The 20,847-nt window shown below is 29.2% G+C and overlaps 1 long non-coding RNA gene across 4 annotated transcripts; it reads left to right on the top strand.

Annotated features, from left to right (window-relative positions):
* Positions 1 to 293: 293 nt before the first annotated feature.
* Positions 294 to 5,238, top strand: LOC127284270 (uncharacterized). 4 transcript variants are annotated; one of them, XR_007843462.1, is made up of 6 exons: positions 294 to 412; positions 1,118 to 1,844; positions 2,955 to 3,094; positions 3,464 to 3,679; positions 4,028 to 4,168; positions 4,518 to 5,238. It is a non-coding gene; the product is annotated as an uncharacterized LOC127284270 (long non-coding RNA). The 4 variants fall into 4 exon arrangements; XR_007843459.1 differs by lacking the exon at positions 294 to 412 and having other exon boundaries at positions 964 to 1,844; XR_007843461.1 differs by lacking the exons at positions 294 to 412; positions 2,955 to 3,094 and having other exon boundaries at positions 964 to 1,628.
* The last annotated feature ends 15,609 nt before the right edge of the window (positions 5,239 to 20,847 follow it).

Raw genomic sequence — 20,847 nt, 5'->3', positions numbered from 1 at the left:
TGCAAAGTATTTTGATTTATTTGAAAATAATTGAAAATAGATTTTTCAAGGACGGTGTCGAGGTCACGGGGTCGGTGTCGTTTTTCGAAATTTGTTAACTTAATATAATAGAAGATGTTTCGTTTTAAATTAAAAACTGTTAAAATTATTAAGTTAAAAACATTTGATTTTAATGACACTTAAAATTAGACACAATATTATAGGTTACTAACTAAAAATTGAAAAAACAACAATAAATAATAAAAAGTTGAAAAAAATTCTTAAAAAATTGCAAAATAACCCTTTTTCGGGTAAAAATTGAAAAAAGATGTTACATAAAAATAGTTTGTAACATTTTCTAACAGCATATATGCAAAGTATTTTGATTTATTTGAAAATAATTAAAAATAGATTTTTCAAGGACGGTGTCGAGGTCACGGGGTCGGTGTCGTTTTCGAAATTTGTTAACTTAATATAATAGAAGATGTTTCGTTTTAAATTAAAAACTGTTAAAATTATTAAGTTAAAAACATTTGATTTTAATGACACTTAAAATTAGACACAATATTATAGGTTACTAACTAAAAATTGAAAAAACAACAATAAATAATAAAAAGTTGAAAAAATCAAAAAATTCTTAAAAAATTGTAAAATAACCCTTTTTCGGGTTAAAATTGAAAAAAGATGTTACATAAAAATAGTTTGTAAGATTTTCTAACAGCATATATGCAAAGTATTTTGATTTATTTGAAAATAATTGAAAATAGATTTTTCAAGGACGGTGTCGAGGTCACGGGGTCGGTGTCGTTTTTCGAAATTTGTTAACTTAATATAATAGAAGATGTTTCGTTTCAAATTAAGAAATGTTAAAATTATTAAGTTAAAAACATTTGATTTTAATGACACTTACAATTAGACACAATATTATAGGTTACTAACTAAAAATTGAAAAAACAACAATAAATAATAAAAAGTTGAAAAAATTCTTAAAAAATTGCAAAATAACCCTTTTTCGGGTTAAAATTGAAAAAAGATGTTACATAAAAATAGTTTGTAAGATTTTCTAACAGCATATATGAAAAGTATTTTGATTTATTTGAAAATAATTGAAAATAGATTTTTCAAGGACGGTGTCGAGGTCACGGGGTCGGTGTCGTTTTTCGAAATTTGTTAACTTAATATAATAGAAGATGTTTCGTTTTAAATTAAGAAATGTTAAAATTATTAAGTTAAAAACATTTGATTTTAATGACACTTAAAATTAGACACAATATTATAGGTTTCTAACTAAAAATTGAAAAAACAACAATAAATAATAAAAAATAATAATAAAAAATTGAAAAAATCAAAAAATTCTTAAAAAATTGCAAAATAACCCTTTTTCGGGTTAAAATTGAAAAAAGATGTTACATAAAAATAGTTTGTAAGATTTTCTAACAGCATATATGAAAAGTATTTTGATTTATTTGAAAATAATTGAAAATAGATTTTTCAAGGACGGTGTCGAGGTCACGGGGTCGGTGTCGTTTTTCGAAATTTGTTAACTTAATATAATAGAAGATGTTTCGTTTTAAATTAAGAAATGTTAAAATTATTAAGTTAAAAACATTTGATTTTAATGACACTTAAAATTAGACACAATATTATAGGTTACTAACTAAAAATTGAAAAAACAACAATAAATAATAAAAAGTTGAAAAAATCAAAAAATTCTTAAAAAATTGCAAAATAACCCTTTTTCGGGTTAAAATTGAAAAAAGATGTTACATAAAAATAGTTTGTAAGATTTTCTAACAGCATATATGCAAAGTATTTTGATTTATTTGAAAATAATTGAAAATAGATTTTTCAAGGACGGTGTCGAGGTCACGGGGTCGGTGTCGTTTTTCGAAATTTGTTAACTTAATATAATAGAAGATGTTTCGTTTTAAATTAAGAAAGGTTAAAATTATTAAGTTAAAAACATTTGATTTTAATGACACTTAAAATTAGACACAATATTATAGGTTACTAACTAAAAATTAAAAAAACAAATGTAAATAATAAAAAATAATAATAAAAAATTGAAAAAATCAAAAAATTCTTAAAAAATTGCAAAATAACCCTTTTGCGGGATAAAATTGAAAAAAGATGTTACATAAAAATAGTTTGTAAGATTTTCTAACAGCATATATGCAAAGTATTTTGATTTATTTGAAAATAATTGAAAATAGATTTTTCAAGGACGGTGTCGAGGTCACGGGGTCGGTGTCGTTTTTCGAAATTTGTTAACTTAATATAATAGAAGATGTTTCGTTTTAAATTAAGAAATGTTAAAATTATTAAGTTAAAAACATTTGATTTTAATGACACTTAAAATTAGACACAATATTATAGGTTACTAACTAAAAATTAAAAAAACAAATGTAAATAATAAAAAATAATAATAAAAAATTGAAAAAATCAAAAAATTCTTAAAAAATTGCAAAATAACCCTTTTTCGGGATAAAATTGAAAAAAGATGTTACATAAAAATAGTTTGTAAGATTTTCTAACAGCATATATGCAAAGTATTTTGATTTATTTGAAAATAATTGAAAATAGATTTTTCAAGGACGGTGTCGAGGTCACGGGGTCGGTGTCGTTTTTCGAAATTTGTTAACTTAATATAATAGAAGATGTTTCGTTTTAAATTAAGAAATGTTAAAATTATTAAGTTAAAAACATTTGATTTTAATGACACTTAAAATTAGACACAATATTATAGGTTACTAACTAAAAATTGAAAAAACAACAATAAATAATAAAAAATATAATTAAAAAATTGAAAAAATCAAAAAATTCTTAAAAAATTGCAAAATAACCCTTTTTCGGGTAAAAATTGAAAAAAGATGTTACATAAAAATAGTTTGTAAAATTTTCTAACAGCCTATATGCAAAGTATTTTGATTTATTTGCAAATAATTGAAACTAGATTTTTCAAGGACGGTGTCGAGGTCACGGGGTCGGTGTCGTTTTCGAAATTTGTTAACTTAATATAATAGAAGATGTTTCGTTTTAAATTAAGAAATGTTAAAATTATTAAGTTAAAAACATTTGATTTTAATGACACTTAAAATTAGACACAATATTATAGGTTACTAACTAAAAATTAAAAAAACAAATGTAAATAATAAAAAATAATAATAAAAAATTGAAAAAATCAAAAAATTCTTAAAAAATTGCAAAATAACCCTTTTTCGGGATAAAATTGAAAAAAGATGTTACATAAAAATAGTTTGTAAGATTTTCTAACAGCATATATGAAAAGTATTTTGATTTATTTGAAAATAATTGAAAATAGATTTTTCAAGGACGGTGTCGAGGTCACGGGGTCGGTGTCGTTTTCGAAATTTGTTAACTTAATATAATAGAAGATGTTTCGTTTTAAATTAAAAACTGTTAAAATTATTAAGTTAAAAACATTTGATTTTAATGACACTTACAATTAGACACAATATTATAGGTTTCTAACTAAAAATTGAAAAAACAACAATAAATAATAAAAAGTTGAAAAAATCAAAAAATTCTTAAAAAATTGCAAAATAACCCTTTTTCGGGTTAAAATTGAAAAAAGATGTTACATAAAAATAGTTTGTAAGATTTTCTAACAGCATATATGAAAAGTATTTTGATTTATTTGAAAATAATTAAAAATAGATTTTTCAAGGACGGTGTCGAGGTCACGGGGTCGGTGTCGTTTTCGAAATTTGTTAACTTAATATAATAGAAGATGTTTCGTTTTAAATTAAAAACTGTTAAAATTATTAAGTTAAAAACATTTGATTTTAATGACACTTAAAATTAGACACAATATTATAGGTTACTAACTAAAAATTGAAAAAACAACAATAAATAATAAAAAGTTGAAAAAATTCTTAAAAAATTGTAAAATAACCCTTTTTCGGGTTAAAATTGAAAAAAGATGTTACATAAAAATAGTTTGTAAGATTTTCTAACAGCATATATGCAAAGTATTTTGATTTATTTGAAAATAATTGAAAATAGATTTTTCAAGGACGGTGTCGAGGTCACGGGGTCGGTGTCGTTTTTCGAAATTTGTTAACTTAATATAATAGAAGATGTTTCGTTTCAAATTAAGAAATGTTAAAATTATTAAGTTAAAAACATTTGATTTTAATGACACTTAAAATTAGACACAATATTATAGGTTACTAACTAAAAATTGAAAAAACAACAATAAATAATAAAAAGTTGAAAAAATTCTTAAAAAATTGTAAAATAACCCTTTTTCGGGTTAAAATTGAAAAAAGATGTTACATAAAAATAGTTTGTAAGATTTTCTAACAGCATATATGCAAAGTATTTTGATTTATTTGAAAATAATTGAAAATAGATTTTTCAAGGACGGTGTCAAGGTCACGGGGTCGGTGTCATTTTTCGAAATTTGTTAACTTAATATAATAGAAGATGTTTCGTTTTAAATTAAGAAATGTTAAAATTATTAAGTTAAAAACATTTGATTTTAATGACACTTACAATTAGACACAATATTATAGGTTTCTAACTAAAAATTGAAAAAACAACAATAAATAATAAAAAATAATAATAAAAAATTGAAAAAATCAAAAAATTCTTAAAAAATTTCAAAATAACCCTTTTTCGGGTTAAAATTGAAAAAAGATGTTACATAAAAATAGTTTGTAAGATTTTCTAACAGCATATATGAAAAGTATTTTGATTTATTTGAAAATAATTGAAAATAGATTTTTCAAGGACGGTGTCGAGGTCACGGGGTCGGTGTCGTTTTTCGAAATTTGTTAACTTAATATAATAGAAGATGTTTCGTTTTAAATTAAGAAATGTTAAAATTATTAAGTTAAAAACATTTGATTTTAATGACACTTAAAATTAGACACAATATTATAGGTTACTAACTAAAAATTGAAAAAACAACAATAAATAATAAAAAGTTGAAAAAATCAAAAAATTCTTAAAAAATTGCAAAATAACCCTTTTTCGGGTTAAAATTGAAAAAAGATGTTACATAAAAATAGTTTGTAAGATTTTCTAACAGCATATATGCAAAGTATTTTGATTTATTTGAAAATAATTGAAAATATATTTTTCAAGGACGGTGTCGAGGTCACGGGGTCGGTGTCGTTTTTCGAAATTTGTTAACTTAATATAATAGAAGATGTTTCGTTTTAAATTAAGAAATGTTAAAATTATTAAGTTACAAACATTTGATTTTAATGACACTTAAAATTAGACACAATATTATAGGTTACTAACTAAAAATTAAAAAAACAAATGTAAATAATAAAAAATAATAATAAAAAATTGAAAAAATCAAAAAATTCTTAAAAAATTGCAAAATAACCCTTTTGCGGGATAAAATTGAAAAAAGATGTTACATAAAAATAGTTTGTAAGATTTTCTAACAGCATATATGCAAAGTATTTTGATTTATTTGAAAATAATTGAAAATAGATTTTTCAAGGACGGTGTCGAGGTCACGGGGTCGGTGTCGTTTTTCGAAATTTGTTAACTTAATATAATAGAAGATGTTTCGTTTTAAATTAAGAAATGTTAAAATTATTAAGTTAAAAACATTTGATTTTAATGACACTTAAAATTAGACACAATATTATAGGTTACTAACTAAAAATTGAAAAAACAACAATAAATAATAAAAAATATTAATAAAAAATTGAAAAAATCAAAAAATTCTTAAAAAATTGCAAAATAACCCTTTTTCGGGTTAAAATTGAAAAAAGATGTTACATAAAAATAGTTTGTAAAATTTTCTAACAGCCTATATGCAAAGTATTTTGATTTATTTGCAAATAATTGAAACTAGATTTTTCAAGGACGGTGTCGAGGTTACGGGGTCGGTGTCGTTTTTCGAAATTTGTTAACTTAATATAATAGAAGATGTTTCGTTTTAAATTAAGAAATGTTAAAATTATTAAGTTAAAAACATTTGATTTTAATGACACTTAAAATTAGACACAATATTATAGGTTACTAACTAAAAATTGAAAAAACAACAATAAATAATAAAAAGTTGAAAAAATCAAAAAATTCTTAAAAAATTGCAAAATAACCCTTTTTCGGGTTAAAATTAAAAAAAGATGTTACATAAAAATAGTTTGTAAGATTTTCTAACAGCATATATGCAAAGTATTTTGATTTATTGGAAAAAAATTGAAAATAGATTTTTCAAGGACGGTGTCGAGGTCACGGGGTCGGTGTCGTTTTTCGAAATTTGTTAACTTAATATAATAGAAGATGTTTCGTTTTAAATTAAGAAATGTTAAAATTATTAAGTTAAAAACATTTGATTTTAATCACACTTAAAATTAGACACAATATTATAGGTTACTAACTAAAAATTGAAAAAACAACAATAAATAATAAAAAATAATAATAAAAAATTGTAAAATTCAAAAAATTCTTAAAAAATTGCAAAATAACCCTTTTTCGGGTTAAAATTGAAAAAAGATGTTACATAAAAATAGTTTGTAAAATTTTCTAACAGCCTATATGCAAAGTATTTTGATTTATTTGCAAATAATTGAAAATAGATTTTTCAAGGACGGTGTCGAGGTCACGGGGTCGGTGTCGTTTTTCGAAATTTGTTAACTTAATATAATAGAAGATGTTTCGTTTTAAATTAAGAAATGTTAAAATTATTAAGTTAAAAACATTTGATTTTAATGACACTTAAAATTAGACACAATATTATAGGTTACTAACTAAAAATAGAAAAAAAAACAATAAATAATAAAAAATAATAATAAAAAATAGGAAAAGAACTAGGCGCAATTGCGCCTACATCTAGGGTTTCGTGGCACTTTAAATTTTAATTAAAAAAAAATAAATCAAAAATAAATAATTTGAAAATAAATAATAAAATTTATTTTATAAATTTTATGTACTATTAAATTTTATTTATTTAGCAAAATTTTTATTATAAAAAAAAATGTATGGCAAAATTTTTAAAAAATGGAAATCAAAGAAAATAAAAAATTGTCAAAAATCAAAATTGAAAAAAAAGGTAAATGAAAGAAAAAAGAAAGAGTGGCTGTGGAGTGGAGGTCTTTTTTCTATCATTTATCTTTTTTGTTTCACAAACAAAAACATTAGGTAAAATGTCCTTTCGATAATGTCCACTATTATACATGTCAACTCTTGGACATGTCAACTATTGAGACATGTCAATTACTGAGACAGGTCAACTACTGGGACATGTCAATTACAGGGGCATGTTAACTAATGGGACATGTAATGTCCATTCGGGAAAATGTCCATTCAGTAAATGGAGATTTGGGATCTGTGGGGCCCCAAAATTTGAATTTGGGAGCTATGGTGCCCCAAAATTTGAATTTGGGATCTGTGGTGCCCCAAAATTCGAATTTGGAAGCTATGGTGCCCCAAAATTTGAATTTGGGATCTGTGGTGCCCCAAAATTCGAATTTCGGATCTGTGGGGCCCCAAAATTTGAATTTGGGATCTGTGGTGCCCCAAAAGTTTAATTTGGGATCTGTGGGGCCCCAAAATTTGAATTTGGGAGCTGTGGTGCCCCAAAATATACTACGGACAGACGGACGCCAAAGTGAAACTATAAGGCTTTCAACCATGGGCCACGAAACCCTAAAAATTAAAAAAATCAAAAAATTTTTAAAAAATTGCAAAATAACCCTTTTTCGGGTTAAAATTGAAAAAAGATGTTACATAAAAATAGTTTGTAAAATTTTCTAACAGCATATATGCAAAGTATTTTGATTTATTTGCAAATAATTGAAAATAGATTTTTCAAGGACGGTGTCGAGGTCACGGGGTCGGTGTCGTTTTTCGAAATTTGTTAACTTAATATAATAGAAGATGTTTCGTTTTAAATTAAGAAATGTTAAAATTATTAAGTTAAAAACATTTGATTTTAATGACACTTAAAATTAGACACAATATTATAGGTTACTAACTATAAATTGAAAAAACAACAATAAATAATAAAAAATAATAATAAAAAATTGAAAAAATCAAAAAATTCTTAAAAAATTGCAAAATAACCCTTTTGCGGGTTAAAATTGCAAAAAGATGTTACATAAAAATAGTTTGTAAAATTTTCTAACAGCATATATGCAAAGTATTTTGATTTATTTCAAAATAATTGAAAATAGATTTTTCAAGGACGGTGTCGAGGTCACGGGGTCGGTGTCGTTTTACGAAATTTGTTAACTTAATATAATAGAAGATGTTACGTTTTAAATTAAGAAATGTTAAAATTATTAAGTTAAAAACATTTGATTTTAATGACACTTAAAATTAGACACAAGATTATAGGTTACTTACTAAAAATTGAAAAAACAAAAATAAATAATAAAAAATAATAATAAAAAATTGAAAAAATCAAAAAATTTTTAAAAAATTGCAAAATAACCCTTTTTCGGGTTAAAATTGAAAAAAGATGTTACATAAAAATAGTTTGTAAGATTTTCTAACAGCATATATGCAAAGTATTTTGATTGATTTGAAAATAATTGAAAATAGATTTTTCAAGGACGGTGTCGAGGTCACGGGGTCGGTGTCGTTTTTCGAAATTTGTTAACTTAATATAATAGAAGATGTTTCGTTTTAAATTAAGAAATGTTAAAATTATTAAGTTAAAAACATTTGATTTTAATGACACTTAAAATTAGACACAATATTATAGGTTTCTAACTAAAAATTGAAAAAACAACAATAAATAATAAAAAGTTGAAAAAATCAAAAAATTCTTAAAAAATTGCAAAATAACCCTTTTTCGTGTTAAAATTGCAAAATAACCCATTTTCGGGTTAAAATTGAAAAAAGATGTTACATAAAAATAGTTTGTAAGATTTTCTAACAGCATATATGCAAAGTATTTTGATTTATTTGAAAAAAATTGAAAATAGATTTTTCAAGGACGGTGTCGAGGTCACGGGGTCGGTGTCGTTTTTCGAAATTTGTTAACTTAATATAATAGAAGATGTTTCGTTTTAAATTAAGAAATGTTAAAATTATTAAGTTAAAAACATTTGATTTTAATGACACTTAAAATTAGACACAATATTATAGGTTACTAACTATAAATTGAAAAAACAACAATAAATAATAAAAAATAATAATAAAAAATTAAAAAAATCAAAAAATTCTTAAAAAATTGCAAAATAACCCTTTTGCGGGTTAAAATTGCAAAAAGATGTTACATAAAAATAGTTTGTAAAATTTTCTAACAGCATATATGCAAAGTATTTTGATTTATTTGAAAATAATTGAAAATAGATTTTTCAAGGACGGTGTCTAGGTCACGGGGTCGGTGTCGTTTTACGAAATTTGTTAACTTAATATAATAGAAGATGTTTCGTTTTAAATTAAGAAATGTTAAAATTATTAAGTTGTTATTAAGTTGCGTCCTGTGTACGGATCAAAAACTCGATAAGGAATTGACAAATCATGTTCCTGGAACAGGGAAGTGCCAAGTTTTTAGAGAAGAGCTCAGAAATGAAAAGGAAAAGCAGGAAAGATGAGCAACGTACTCCAGGGGAACTTGAACAGAAGTCGAACGGCAACTGATTTGCTGTCCTATATCCTTCTTGAGAAACAGATTGACGTCCTGATACTATGTGATCAGTATAAAGATAGCGATAATCAAAATTGGTTTCGAGATAAGTTAAAAGCTGCCGCTATCTGGATAAGAAATGCGAATATAGTACCTGTAGACAATCATGGATCTGAAGAAGGCTTTGTATGGGTCCAGAGCGGCGATACTGTGTTTGTTAGCTGCTACTTCACTTCAAACGAAAGCATTAACGATTTCCAAAATAAATTGGACAAATTAGAAGATTTCCTTGTAGACACCAACTTACAAAAAATTGTAGCAGGTGATTTCAACGCAAAAGCGGTGGAATGGGGCATGCGACGCCCTGATTCAAGAGGTAAACGTGTGATGGAACTAGTTGCCAGAAGAGGCCTCCTTATTCTGATAGCAGATGAAAGCAAAAAAATCTATCAACGAGAAGAAAACGTAGAAAACCGTCAAGCAAAGAAAAATGTCAGAGAGGTAACAATGCTAACATGGCAACGTCGATGGGAAGGAGATTCTAAAGGCAGATGAACGGCCAAATTAATATGGCAAATCGCTCCATGGATTGATAGGAAATTTGGAGAAACAAATTTTTTCCTCACACAATTCCTCACAGGCCACGGGTTTTTTCAAGTCTACCTATACAAGATGAAGAAGGCAAATAGCCCATCATGTGTGTACTGTAACTTCGAAAAAGACGATGCAGAACATACGTACTTCAAATGCGATAAGTGGATAAGTCAAAGAAGAGCCCTTGAAGCAGATATTTCTGACATTGACACAGGCACGTTTAGCTTTAATAGATAGCGGTAGATCAATAAAAGAACCAACACGCAAAGGATTGTATTTGTTAATATTGACATCTAATCTATGGATTGAATAGAGTTGCCAATTTGATTCTTTATCTTGAAAATCTTCAATTTCGTTAATGGTTTTCTGCTGTACATAATCATTATACCAATCGCGTAACTCAGTTGAAGGGAAAATTGACTCTGACTTATTAATGAAATATTTTATATCGAATTCTGTAGTGCCGTCAGGTAAAAGTTTTTTATATTTTGCATTGAATACTGTATATACTTTCAACGGACCGAACGTGTCTAAGCAAGTTTTAATGTGATTTTCAAAAGGAACAAAGGCATCATCTAAAAATTCATTAACATCTAAGTGACTTAAATTAATGACTGTACCGGTTTGTAATCGATTATTTGAAGCCGAATCAGTTAGAGCCCATTTAATTTTTTGATTTGTTTGATTAAGTCCTGCACCGTTCTTCACTAGCGAATCAAAGTGGCATTTCAAGTAATTTATATGATGTAATAACGTTAAGATCCTATGTTTTTGAGGAACTGAGAAGCTGTATTTTAAAAAAAATTTAATTAAAATTGCATAATTTTGTCTAGACTTTTGATGCCACTGAAACGCACTAATGAGTCGATCGTCACCGGATTTTCTAGAGCATAACTCTATATTGGCAGCATCAATGAAATTGTCTGAGGCTTCACAAATCTCATTGAAACTATCAATAGAGGTGTATGGTTTAGATGTTTCGATATTTTTACGGTTAGCCATTTTTTTTAAATTCTGAAAAGGATTAAATGAGGAAAAAGCTGAAAAAATCTGAAAAGAACGCTGAAAATAATACTGAAAAGAACGCTAAAAAATGCTGAAAATAACCTAAAAAAATCTGAAAAACCTATCAAAAGAATTTGGAACAAGTTGGAAAGGAAGTAGTGGTGATGAAGGGGTGAGGTGTGGGGGTAGTGCTAGATGACAAACCCTTTTTAAAGATGTCTCCCGAAGATGATGTTGTGAAGGATTGGGGTACAAAAATGCCAAACAAAAATTGCCAATCCAAAATTGCCAAGAAAAATATCCAAAACTTAAAAGTTCCAAAGTATATTTTTTCCAAAATACAAAATTTCCAAAGGACACAAATTTCCAAAGTAAAAAATTGCCAAAGTAAAAAATTTCCAAAATTAAAAAAAATTTCCAAAGTTCTTAAAAAATTGTGATTAAAAGTGTAAATGATAGCCGATAGCTTTCAAGTATCCTAAAATGTTATCTTCTTGAAGAAAAGTTTCATAACTGTTGACGATATTAAAAATTCGGTCTTCCATCATCTGCCTTTTTATCCCGGGATTTTTTAATTCTTTGTCCAATCGAAAGCTGTCTTAACATTGTGTCTGTGTCTCCTTGTTCCTTCTGCAGTTCACGAAAAAATGCGTACAAACTCGAATGATCTCGCCCTGTTACTACACGGAAGCGATTATGCCAACCTTCTGCACGCATTTCCTTATATTTTGGCGATCTGGCAGTTCTGCCAAAACTGCTGTCAGCACCTCATGTAAACGAGATCGCAAAACTTGAGCCGGTGGTATTTCCGGATGTTCAGTGGCATCATTTTTGACATCGGCAATAACCCTCAAGGAAGTAACTTTTTCGCGATTCGGAGCATGAGTGTGGTCCTCAGGTTTACACCCTTTCCGTATTGTTACAGTGTCCCCAACAGTAACTGTTATAGCTCGAGGTCCACATTCAGATGTATTCTGACATCTCCAATATTTAACGAAGGCTTTTCCATCGGAGTGTTTGTAATATAAATAGCCGTCACAATGTAAATAAGTTTTTTTTCCAACGTGTAATAACTCTGCCATTTTTCACAGAAAATTTAATTTAAAACTGACAATTTAATTTAATGAACCGAAAATTTAAGAAACTATTAAACAAACTGACAATTTAATTTAATGAACCGAGAATTTAAGAAACTATTTAACAAACTGACAATTTAATAACAACACATGAAGCTGCACACAACGTGAAGTTGCATTCTTAAAAATGACTATCATTTTTTATTTTTTTTGAAAAAAAGAACGTTTGGAAAAATTGTCCACTGGAAAAAAGAACTTTTGGAACAAATGTCCACTGGAAAAAAGAATTTTTGGAAAAAATGTCCATTGGAAAAAGAATAATTTTGGAAATTTGGCATTGGCACTTTTATTTTGGCACTTTTGACTCCCTACCGTTGTGAAGCTTCACTCTTCTACTTTTAGTATATCTGAAACAGAAATAGAATTATAATCAAATTGGTGAATATTAAGAGAAATGTATGCAAAGATATATAATTTGAGTAAATTTACAATGCTGTTATAAAATTTGGCAATGCAAATGAATGTTTGTCTCTTGTAGGAAGATTGACTTGATATTCTTGAATCTAAAACAGAAAAAAGGATTATGATTAATTTGATATAATTATATAAGACTAAGATTAACTCACGCTGATGCTCTTGGTACTGCTTCTTCAACAAAGTTTTGTACTGGAATGAGACCTCTGAAAAGGATTGCTGTAGATATACAATTAGTGCCAGAGGTCTGATGCTGCTGATTCTGGAAGCTGGAACAGAATGACTTTCCTTGCCACGGGAATCGCCTGAGGTACATGTAGTCCCCACCATACACAACATCCCACCACTGAACTCCATCCCCACTTGACGCATGAACTACCAACAGGTCCCTGTGACCGTACACGCAAATGTGGCCCACACCTTTCACTTTTGAGTCATCCACTGTGCGCCACCCACAGTTTCGCGCGGTATCTCGCGAACCCTTTGTTCCTCGAGGTTCTAATTATGATTTTTGAATTTTTGGGACCGTATATGTTTATACATAGAGAAGACATATATGTAAATTATGAGGGTGGGTAGGCGACCAAAAGGGTTAAATTTTAAAAAAATCATATGCAAATAAGGGGGGTTGTGGGTGACCAAGAGGGTGGAAAGTGGGTGGTAAGAGAGGTGACCAAACGGGTTAAAAATTTCAAAAATTCCCGCGAGCAACAGCCCCATCTCACGACAACGGTCGGTAACACCAACCTCGTCAAAAGGATTAAAATTCAAAAATTCCCGCGAGCAACAGCGCTATCTCGCGACAACGGTCTGTAACACCAACCTAGACAAAAGGGTTACAATTCAAAAATTCCCGCGAGCAACAGCACCATCTCGCAACATCGGTCGGTAACATCCGCCAGGGTAAAGTAGAGTTACCATATGTCAGAAAGGTAGATACCTGCATTACCTGTGTTTTAGAACTGGTACAGCCCTACTACTGTTTTATAATTATTGAAAACATTACAATCTATTTTTTTATTGCTAAGAGTCTCTTTTATGATTCGAAGCATTTTTGATCACTTATCAATCATTTATACGAAATAAGAATTTCTTTTTAATTTCTATATTTTTCACTGTATTGCAAAACAAAACAATAACAATAATTATTTAAAAAGAAACTGCGACCACAGTCTTGTAGAGAATTTTGTAACCTTTCGTTTAAAACTTTAAATTTGAAAATTGGTCAAGATTTGAAGACTGTAGATTTTTTTGAACTAAAAAAGAGCCTTTTCCCCCACTGTGCGTCACTTTAACTAGAGATAACTTTAAAATTATTTAATATTTTTAACTTTTCTTTTTTTTAAATTCAAGTTTAATATATGTACTTTTAAATAATAAATCGATATTTTGAAAAAATTTAATGGTATATGAAAAAAAATTCATAAAAAAGGTATATTTTTTGGCGCTACAACTGCAAGTGCCCTCTTAAAGGGGTGAAATATAGGGATATTTTGAGATTCGTGATAGTTATAATTCTCAAGAAAGGCAAATTAGTTAGTGAAGTGAATTTTTATAATATTTCATAATGTATTAGTTATTAATTCTAATTTTTTGAAATAAAACTCCCTAAAATACAATAAACAAACAAAATTTTCGTAAAAAATTACTATGAACACATGTTTTATAAATTATTCAATTCCTTTATAACTAAGGAAGTAAAATACTTTTATACAGAGAACTAGAGGTATCTTGTTTCCAGACTTTTTACGATAAAGAAAAATGAACTTATTAATGTCATTGTAAAGGAAAAATTATTTTGCGAAGTACGTATATATGTCTACATTGTTAAATATCAAAAACGAGGATTGCCTCATGTTCATTTATTAGTGAACATAAAGCAAAATAATAAAATGACTACAGCAGACATTGTTCTGACATATTCAGCAGTAACATAATTATTGTGTGGCATAATGGAATGATAAATTATTATAGTGATTTATAGTAATATGAATTACAAATTATACGAAACACGCGCGCTATAGAGCTTTCGGTATTTCAGATACGTATAAGAGAGATAATAAACTTTTATTTGTTGTTTCAGGTTTTTACATTATTTATATAATTTTTGTTACTTAGACAACCCACTTTCTATTATTTGACTAATTTTTTCAAATTATAGGTAGCATTCTGTCCATATTTTTCAATTAGTTCACCAACAAATCTGTCTTTTAGTTCCAACAGGCATCTAAAACAATAAAACATTATTCTTATTAATAATATTAATCATAATAATACATAAATAAAATTAGTATTTTTTCTAACACAATAACAGAAATCCATTAATGGAATTCTAGGACCAATAAAATATAATCACTATTTGTTTAACTTTTCAATACCCACGTGGAAAGATTCCCAGGAAAGTGCATGCTCCCGGGGAATTACCGCCGGAATTCTTATTGAAAACTCCGACCGGAAAGTAGAGTGGGTCAGCAATGGTTTACAAATTATATTGAGGCGTGGCTAAGGGTGGGACTAAGTGTGTCATGATATATAGTTCAATGTTTTAATTGGCTCAAATTATAGTTCACATTCGTGATTGGTCGTAGGCGTGGTGGAAATTTTGGGTCTAAGATGGCGTCGGAAAATGATGTAAAGAAATGGTGTAGTTGAATTGACTAGTGAAAATGGAGGAAAGGTAAGAAGGGGTATGTGGGGAGTTGTAGAAATAGTGGTTTTGTGATATGTGTAAGATAGTCCTCCCATATTCCGATTCATTTAGTGAGAAAATTAGTGTCAATTTTTTTCATATCTTAAAAAAAATTTTAACTTCGGTTTAAAGCTTTTTCAGCAGCTTTAATCATGTAGCAAGTTGTATCATGTAGCACACAAAAAAAGTTGTCTGTTTCTTGAACTAGACATACCATTTCTATAGTATTTTAACCCGCTGAAAACGAATATAAAGCCAGAATTGTTCCATCACCCTCTGATTTTTTTGAATCGAAAAAAACCAACCTTAACCGGACAAATTCAAACTTAGAAGATAAAAAATTAAATAACCGATTTTTTTAATAAAGAGAACCTACACATTACCTTATTTTTGCTCCATTAACACAAAAACAAATCCAGAACTGATCCAGCACGCTGTGAATTTTTTTTAAATCGAAAAAACCACCCTTTATCGGACAAATTCAAACTTAGGAAATAGAAAAATTAAATAACAAATTTTTTAATAAAAAGATTGGTGTAATTACACCTATGTATTATATGAACCATCGTGCTAAAAAGATTGCTACTTTTGTAATATACCTAAGTTTGAATTTGTCTGATTAAGGGTGGTTTTTCTTATTCAAAAAAATTCAGAAGGTGCTGGATTAGTTCTGGCTTTGTGTTTGTGTTAGTGGAGCAAAAGTACGTAGGTGTAAAGTTTTGTTTTTAAAAAAACATTTATTATTTAATTTTTTCATCTCCTAAGTTTGAGTTTGTCCGATTAAAGTTGGTTTTTTACAATTTAAAAAAATCAGAGGGTGCTGGATCAGTTCTGGCTTTGTTTTTGAGTTAGTAAAGCCAAAATACGTAGGTGTAAGAGTAGTAGAGCTATGGGGATTCCAGACCACTTACCGACCGAAAATTTGCAGGCAGTAGAAATCTGTTTTACCGGCGGAGCATCTTCTTTATCATGTGTTGCAGTTTCCGACGTTGTCGCTAGATGGCGCTGTTGCCCGCGGGAATTTTTGAATGTTTTTTAACCCTCTTGGCCTCCCATCACCCCATAATTTGCATTTGTATTTTTTAAACTTTCACCCTTTTGGCCACCTTCTAATTTGCATTTGTATTTTTTAAACATTCACCCTTTTGGCCATCTCCCACCACACCCTAATTTGGATATATCTTTTTTAAATATTACCACCCACTTTCCACCCTCTTGGCCTCCCACCACACCCTAATTTGCATATGTCTTCCCTATGTATAAACATATACGGTCCCAAAAATTCAAAAATCATAATTAGAACCTCGAGGAACAAAGGGTTCGCGAGATACCGCGCGGGACTGTGAGTGGCGCACAGTGGATGACTCAAAAGTGAAAGGTGCGCGGCAGATGAGCGCGTACGGTCACCGGGCCCGTTGGTAGTCCATGCGTCAAGTGGGGATGGAGTTCAGTGGTGGGATGTTGTGAATGGTGGGGCCTACATGTACCTCAGGCGATTCCCGTGGCAAGGAAAGTCATTCTGTTCCAGCTTCCAGAATCAGCAGCATCAGACCTTCAACGCTCGCAGCAGTAGCATTAAAATAGAGAATCCCACCCACATTCCTCCCACTTGGTCACCCACTTATATCTTTTTAAGCTTCCCTCCCACATTCCACCCACTAATTTGCATACCAATTGTATTTTCCATGGTATGTAACTATTTTAACATATACGAATGTTATTTTTCAAAAGAGGACGCCACTTTTTAAAATTTCTTTTTTTCATGGTAAGTCCCTATTTTTCAATGGTGACTCTACTTTACCATAGATCGCTGTTACCGACTGTTGTCGCAAGATGGCGCTGTTACTCGCGGGAGTTTTTAAATTTTTAAACTCGTTTGCGTATGCATTTTTTGAAAATTCTACTCACTTTTCTCCCACTTGGTCACCCGCTACCACCCACTCATCTGCTCATTTCTTTTTACCTACCCTCCCACTTTCCATTCTCTTGACAACCAGAGTGGGGTTTAGAGTATATGTTGAGCTGCAAGCGCACTCCCCCTCTCTCTATTTTTAATCATCTTGCGTGCGCATTATTATAATAGAGTAGGGATACATAGTATATTTGGTGAGTTGCGTGCGCAGTTTCTTTTTTTAAGTAGGAGAAAAAGAAGAGTAAGGTTGATGGGATATAATGCGGAGTACAAGCCTAGAGATCGCATAACTGTTACAGATATACTGAAGCAACAACATCAACAGCAGCCACAGCATTAGCATCACTACTCCATCTTCTATAAGGAATATATATTCTACTTTAAATCCTTTTTTTTAACCCACTCCCCTCACAGCTTAATTTTGATTTTTATATTAAAATTTTCCATTTACTTCTGCTTACAGATATAAAAATAAATCATGGATTTACAAAAACTCAACGCTATTGGTCACATGGAAAGTTTCCTGCCAACAAAACCGCTTGCTGAGTTGACTCCAAATGTTTTATATACTGTAAATAAAACAAGGAGGGTACAAACTAAATTCGGAGGTAGGATTGTAGCAGAACTAGATGCAAAATTTACAACTTTCCTCCCAGCAAGGTTCGCGAAGCGGTTCGAAGCTCAACCTGCATCATTTACATCGATTAAAGAAGCCGCGCAATCTCAAGAATTACAATTAAAATATATCTGTGGAAAGTTTAATGTAATCGAATTTGAATATAAATAATATAAAAAATTATTAGACTATAAAAAGAAAAAATAATTGTAATATAAAATTGTAAATATTCAAAATGTGAGAAAAATAAACGTATAAATTTACATAAAAATTGTCTCTTTTCTTATTTTCCTTCATTATTTAGTCTTAATACTAAGGGTATAGATTCAAGTAATAAATAGACGTTTTTTTAATTTTTAAAAATTAATTAATTAATTTATTCAGATAAAGTATTTAAAATTTATTATACATAAGATTCAGAATTTTTATAAAAAGATTTTAAAGTAGTAGTATAAGTACAATCCACTTCATCGACGCCGTCTGATAAATTTCTCAATTCATTCTATACATTCAGAAACCAATTTCGAAGAATCATAACAATGTTTACAGCACAATGATTAGTTTGAGTATTATGATGCGTACATGTAGTTAACAATGATTCATTTTTAAAATTTTTAATCTCTGGACAGTCTATATCTTCTAAATTTTGAACATTTAACAAATATTTTTCTAACCACTGCTTTTTTTCAACACCTTTCGTGTAGATAGTTTTTGCACCTCGTAATGTTTCTTGTATAATAGTACGCAGTTCGTCATAAGATACATCTCCAGAGATCCAGTTGATTCCATGATAATTGTTTGTTAGCCAGAGATTTTCACTTTTATAACGTTCAGGTAGTGAATTCCAAGGACATGGAGGTTCAAAGAGGTAAACTCGAGGTTGAGCATCAGCTTCAAGAGGAAGTATAACCAACTCTTTGAAAATGAAATCGTTGCAGGGTTTCTTGAAGCCTTGAACGTCTACGATGAACTCCATCCTGGATAGAATATTGATTTTGATTAAAATTTAAATTTCCATAAGGATTTGATTGTGAGTTCAAAAAGAGTTTTACATTTGTAATGTCGCAGTGATCAAAATAACGGGCAGACTTTTTACGTTTATCTTTTCTTCCTGTTTGGAATCCAACAATTACATATCGAGGCTTCTCTAATTGTGTTGACGATTTTATTTGCCACATGACTCTTGTACTTGACGGAATTAAAGGATATTCAAACATTTCCCACGATCGAAAACTCATTGAAATTAGTGGATCTTTCTCTATAAATTTCAATAATTTGATTTTATTATTATCAGATGGTAAAACATATGGCACTAACCATTCCACTTATTAATTTGTACTTTGAACTGTTTATCTGCACCTTCGCCCGTTTGAATAATAGAATTTAAATCACTACGTGCTCTTATTAAAATCAGTTTATGTTTAGCATTCATAACAATTTTTTTATAATCTTCAGCAAAACCAAAAATAATACCAAGTGGCATTGATACATCAAAATATCTATCTTGTAATGGCATTCTTGTATTCAATTCCATATTGAAAACTCCTGCATTTTCAGCGCGGTTAAGTTAAGGTGGTGTTAAGGAAACCAAGTTTTTCATAGTAGTTGTATGTCCAACATACTTGCAACGGTCAATCTCAATACCATTCAATTCATAACGAATTTCATCAAACAAATAGGCTATCGCATTGTTGGTGAAATGAATATTTTGTGTGGCAACAGTTCCATCAGCATTAGTCAACCTTCCAAAAATATGTAATACACTATTGCTTGGTAAAATAGATAAATCTTGATTTTGTACAATAATGCGAATTTCATCACTATTGTTAAACAATGAGGATGCATATGGTTGATGACTGAGAATTTCATAATTAGCTTTGGATTCATCAAAATTCACTGATGCTGGAATGCTGAGAATCTCCTCCATTTTTCTTATAACAGCGACACAAAATAAACCAGAAAAAATTTTCTTTTCTTCTCTTCTTTCTCTTCCTTAGTTTTGATTTCTGACTCGTAGACCTAGCTGCTTCAGGAATTGTCGACTCTGAGGTGTTAACACCTTGCGAGCTGTTTTCAAACTGATCTTCGATGGACATGGTGTTTGAGTTTTATAACTACTTCCAACTTTTCGATTATAAACAATACCCATTACATTGATTTAATGTGTAAACGGATTGTTATTGTCTCTCCTCTAAAATTAACCAAAATACCGTTCTGATCTACTATACGTAGCTGAATGTTATGTATTGTCCTTACGGCGACTGGAAGGTAAATGATGTGTGCTGGAACTTCTACAATCTTATATCCTGGTGGAACAGTAGGGAAAAATTATAACACCTAGATAAACAATGAGATCTAATGGTGGTGAATGATTTCCAAAACTATCAAAATATTCAGTTTCATTGTTTATCTTTTTATATGCTACCCAATGTGTTTCAGGATCTTCTTTATTATCAAGAATAATTATGGCTGATTCAAATTTATAAGGTCCTGTAATAGGTAATTCATTTCTCATAAAAACTCCACGAAATTTAGGTATTTTCATAAGTTTAGCATATTTAAGTAAATCATAGTCGGTTAGTGCGCGGTGAGGTAGCTTCAATATTAGTTTTTTTGAACACTCTTTGTATATTTCAATCCATTTCCTTGATGTGGTTTAATATAAAGACCAAGTCCTTTACGATAGGGTTTCAAATATATACCCTTTCCTATAGCAATGGCCTCCATTTTTTCATTATGTCGATGAGCTTCTGAAAGTTGTTTTTTATCAGCATTGGCATCATTTACTGCTTTTAAAATACCACTGACTCCACCACTAAGGTACAGGAATAATTCGAGGTGATGAAATTTTACATTTACTACCAAGATTTTTAACTGCATTTTGTGCACCAATCATTGCTGTTTTAATAGTGTCCGTTGCGTTATGATTATTTT

The sequence above is a fragment of the Leptopilina boulardi genome, unplaced genomic scaffold (genome assembly GCF_019393585.1).
Source record: "Leptopilina boulardi isolate dan_hultmark-lab unplaced genomic scaffold, ZJU_Lbou_2.1 LbouV2_321, whole genome shotgun sequence".
Classification (NCBI taxonomy): Eukaryota; Metazoa; Arthropoda; class Insecta; order Hymenoptera; family Figitidae; genus Leptopilina; species Leptopilina boulardi.
This window is presented reverse-complemented; position numbering and strand designations above follow the sequence as displayed.